This window comes from Mastomys coucha, unplaced genomic scaffold (genome assembly GCF_008632895.1).
Source record: "Mastomys coucha isolate ucsf_1 unplaced genomic scaffold, UCSF_Mcou_1 pScaffold1, whole genome shotgun sequence".
NCBI classification, from domain to species: domain Eukaryota; kingdom Metazoa; phylum Chordata; class Mammalia; order Rodentia; family Muridae; genus Mastomys; species Mastomys coucha.
In genome coordinates, this window is record NW_022196891.1 from 16,003,691 (window position 1) to 16,008,690 (window position 5,000).

At 47.0% G+C, this 5,000-nt stretch overlaps 1 protein-coding gene and 1 pseudogene across 1 annotated transcript in view; both read right to left on the bottom strand.

The window, feature by feature from the left end:
- Ralb (RAS like proto-oncogene B) overlaps positions 1-5,000 on the bottom strand; it is a 45,503-nt gene that overhangs the window by 25,578 nt on the left and 14,925 nt on the right. The window lies entirely within an intron of this gene.
- Positions 3,091-3,360, bottom strand: LOC116097783 (annotated as a pseudogene).

The window sequence follows — 5,000 nt, forward strand, 5'->3', positions numbered from 1 at the left end:
TTACCCAGTGAGTTCTGGAGATCTGTGCTCAGCTCCTCACGCCTGTATGGCACACTTTACCCAGTGAGCCTAGGACCATTTACTCCTGTTGTTTGCCTGTATCCATCTTAAATAAAGTCAATTTCTTTGCCAATGATAATCACCAATAATAATCACTGAAGACCAAAACCTTTGTTTCGCTCCAAGTCCAAAAATACAGGGACTACGATGTGACTCAGTCCATACAGTGCCTGTCCAGCATTCTAGGTTTGATCCCCTGCACCACCACATAAACCTTGTGTGGAGGCACACATAAAATCATTAGTTCAAGCTTACCCTCAGCTGCATAGGGAGCCTGAGGCCAGAAATAGATGCATGAGATCTGGCCTTTCTCCCCGACCCTGCCCCCCTTTAAATTATGCGGGCATATGTGCACATGAGCGCAGGCGCATCTGATCTCCTGGAGCTGGAGTTACAGGCTTCGGAGCCCCCATACGGGTGCAGGGGTGCAGGGAAGCCACGCTACTGACCTCTCCGTCTTCTCTCCAGCCATGAGGTCTAGTTGTTGTTGCTGTTAAGTGCGAATCAGAAGTGAGCAAAGTCGATGTTCCCACTTAGGCCAGAGCTGCAGCTGACCTGCTAGGATCAGGTAAGGACGGAAGACAGCCGAGTGCCACTCAGTCACCCCCGACATACCCACCTCTGGCCTGGCTCTAAAGATCAAGTCTGTTCCCTGTTTGGGTTACACACAATCCATCTAGTGTGGCTGATTTTGCTTTTACTTTTGCAGGTAACCCATTCCAGAGACAAAGCCTTTGCCTTCAAACAAACAAACAAACAAAACAAAAACAAGACAAAAAAAACAACAACCAAAAAACCACCCTACTATCTGACTATACAAATGAGCCAGGAAATGACTGGAGAATGTGAGAACTTTAGACTGTATCCAAATGAGAACACAGACAGACAGAAAGAAGACATGTTAAAGCGCACACACACATGCACACGTGTGCACACACACAGAAAGAGAGACACGCACACAGAGAGACAGAGACAGAGGCAGAGACAGAGACAGGGACAGAGCGAGCGAGTGAGCGAGCCTCCCTGCTGTCAGGCACTGGACTGCTCCGATTGGCTCCCGCTCTCCTCCATGATGTCCAACCTCTCACCTCAGACCCAAAGCAAAGGATCAAAGCAACCACGAGCTTCGGAGTCCATGACCCAAATCTGTCCTCCTCTCCCTCCCCCTCCTTTGCTTGTTCGTTGCCGTTGCTGTTGTTTTAGAGAAGGGTTTCTCTGTGTAGCCCTGACCATTCTGGAACTCACTCTGAGGCTGGCCTCAAGCTCAGAGATTCCCCCTGCCTCTGCCTGAGTGCTGGGATGAAAGGCGTGGGCTGCCACCGCCACTGCCACCGCCACCGCCACCGCCACCTGCTGCACTTTTCCTCTTTATAGCTGATTTTCATCAAATACTTTGTTACAACAAAGAAAAGCTAGTTAAGACACATCATTGAAAAATTCAGAATCTGGGGCTGAGTCAGGAAAGTGCTTGCCCCGTAAGCAGGAGGACCTGAATTTGAAAGGAAAAAGCCAGTGGTAGGGGTGCATGCTTGTAATCTCAGGGTTAGAGGGGCAGATTGGTAGATCTCGGGCCTCAGTGGCCAGCTAGTCTAGTTCCTGGTTGAGAGAGAGCCTGTCTCCAGACAGTTATCTGAGCAACAGCGTCCATGACCTCTACATAGAAAAGGAGATAGGAACCCATAAAGCCATACCTATAGTAAGTACCCAAGAAAGAGGGGAGAAGGGAGGGCTCTCAACCGCAGAAAGCCAAGGCAGGCTGGCAAACGCACAGTGTGCACGAGTTACAAAGCCAGTGTTTACAACCATCTTCTGATTCAGAGGCGGGTGAGGTGGGTGAGGCGGCGGCTCAGTGGGTAAAGGCACTAGCCACCCCAAATGACATCCTGAGTTCTAGTCCCAGATGCACTACTGGAAGGACAGAGCCAATGCCTGCAAGTTGTTCTCCACACACTCCCACCTGGCACTATGCACACACACACACACACAAACACACATAGAGTACACATATACAGCATACACATACACAGCATATACACACACAAACACACACATTGATAATAAAGAAATTTAAAGAAAATAAAAAGACTAGTTCAGGTAAGAATCAGCGTTGTTGGCTGCTAGACCTGCAGAGAGGATCTGGAAGAAAAAGAAAATGATACCCTGGGGCTGAAGAAAAAAGCATTTACTGTCTCCAGGGAATAGTTCCCAGCGCTCACGTCAGGCAACTCACAGCTGCCTTAACTCCAGCTCCTGGGAGTCCAGCATCCTCTTCTGGCCTCTCAGGACACCTGCTCACCTGGGACATACACTCACACTGGTGTAAATAACATCCGTTAAAAGAATAATTAGTAAATAACATTAAAAAAAAAAAGATACTTGCATGTTCTCCTCATATACCATGGCATTTGCCCACATGAAGGGAGGGGGCACGAGAGCACAAGCGCTCACGCGTGCGCACACACACACACACACACACACACACACACACACACGCACACAGAGACACACTGCTCTGCCTGGAGGATTATAGCAGGCTGTGGACTTGGCCATTAAAGAAAAGGGTTGTCAAGGAAAGCCCAGGTTCACTTAGAAAGCTGAAGCTCAAAGAAGAAGATGATCACTTAACTTCCAGACTGGTTCAAGCAGGAGTTCCCAACAGAAAGCAAGGACGGGAAAAATCAGAAAATCAAACTCCCAAGAAAGGTCAAATGAACTTGCACAGCTGGAGAAGCGGAGAAGTCGAAATGGAGGGCGGAGATTTCAGGAGACTGACAAGCTCAGGAAGAGTGTAGCATTCTGCCAAATGACACCTGCAATGTATAAAGGTCTGCCCGGGGGGCCAACAACTCAATTTTAAACTCTATTTATTTATTTATTTTCATTTAGGGCTTTTTTTTTTTTTTGCCTGTTATGGTGCTCTTTATTAATTTAAACAAGGGCACAGGCTGGCACTCCCAAAGACATCAGTACGCAGTTGGTTCAGACAGTTCCCCTATTGGTTGACTAGGTCCTGCTTTCTAGTCATGTTCAAATGGTGTCTACAATCAGCTGACCCTGTCCCGAGAGACTCCAGACATATCACAGACGTGGAGCATGTATGACTGGGTGGCATCACTGGACATGATCATCATCAAAGAGGTCTTCAAAGTCATTAAGAAAGTCTGCATGAACTGCCTTTTCATTGGCTGCCAAGTCCACCAAGAGCCCGGTGCTACCTCCAGCCTCATCCAGGTCCACATAGGGCCCCGCGCCCTCGGGGAACATCTCATCCAAAGCAGGTTTCATCTCGACCCATTTGGGGCTTTTTGAGACAGGATTTCAAATACCTCAGATTGGCCTCACACTCGCTATAACAATGACCATGAACGTCTGATCCTCCACCTTCCTAGTACTAAGACTGCAGGCACGTACAACCACACCTAACTTTTTTGAAAAAGCAGAATATGAAGTAATTCGCTGGGAGGGAGGTAAATATGGTTACTAAATATGGAGCCACACCTAGCACAGCTGCTACTTAACAAAATGCGAACAAGGGCTGGTGAGATGGCTCAGCGGGTAAGAGCACTGACTGCTTTACCGAAGGTCCTGAGTTCAAATCCCAGCAACCACACGGTGGCTCACAACCACCCATAATGAGATCTGATGCCCTCTTCTGGCACAGCTGAAGATGGCTACAGTGTATTTACTTATAATACTAAATAAATCTTTGGGCCGGAGTGGAGAGAGCAGAGGTCCCAAAAGTCAATTCTCAACAACCAGATGAAAGCTCACAACTATCTGTACAGCTACAGTGTGTACTCACATACACAAAATAAATAAATAAATCTTTAAAAAACAAAAGAAAATGCAAACAAAACATCAGCTTGTATAAAGCTAAAAGAGTATAGGAAGAGTGTGGGAAAGGGCTGTGGAATGGCTCAGTGGATTAAGAACTTGCCTCATAAATGTAAGGCCAGGAGTTCAGATCCCCAGGATCCATATATACGCCAGGCAGCCTGTCTGAAATTCTAGGGATCAGAAGGCAGAGACAGGGTGGGCATCCCCTAGAGCAAGCTAGTTTACCAGAGTAGCCCAATCATTGAGCTCTGGGTTCAACTGAGAGTCCCTGCCTCAATGAATGATATGAAGAATGACTGAGGAAAACCTGAAGTTGACCTAGGAGACCTCTGCATGCAGGGACACACAGGTACATGTGAACCTGTATACAGATGTGTGCTGACACACATGCAAGTCCCACACACACAAATGTATGGAGAAATGGATCCTGTGGGCAAAGATATAAATCCTACATGCTGAGATTTAAAGTGTGCAAGAATTTTTTTTTTTTGGTGTTTATATACAATGCAATAACCTGGAAAAAATCCACTAACTAGAAATAGTTTTGTAAATTATGAAAGAGCGAATGTTTAGAGTGTAGGGCTATTAAAGAGAAAGAGGAACGTCCCTATCTCCTGTCCTGGGAAATGTCTAGGATGCACCACTAAATGAGAGGTGGGGTGGGAATCAAGCTGCAGAAAATATAAACTATGGTGTCGGGGTTTTTTTTTTTTTTTTTTTTTTTTTTTTTTTTTTTTTTTTTTTTTTTAGGGAAAAAAAAAAAATCCAGAGGCTGGAGAAATGGCTCAGCAGTTAAAAATGCTAGGACTGGAGTTTGGTTCCTGGAACCCACCTTGGGCTCACACAACTTATAACTCTAGTTCCAGGGGGTCCAACACCCTCTTCTGGCACCTGGACACACAGGTACACACATACAAGCTAGTCTGTGTACCGGATGTTATCTGCAGAGATCTGCGGGGGCTCTGGCCCAGCTGCATCGGCCAAAGAGTTGCACTCTCTGAAGGGGAGGGGGAGTTGATCTTCCCAGGCCCAGGCCGCTCTGGAGCAAGAGGCTATGTGGAGAGCCAGTGTGAGCAGGGAGGGAGAGCCAGATCTAGGCTAGG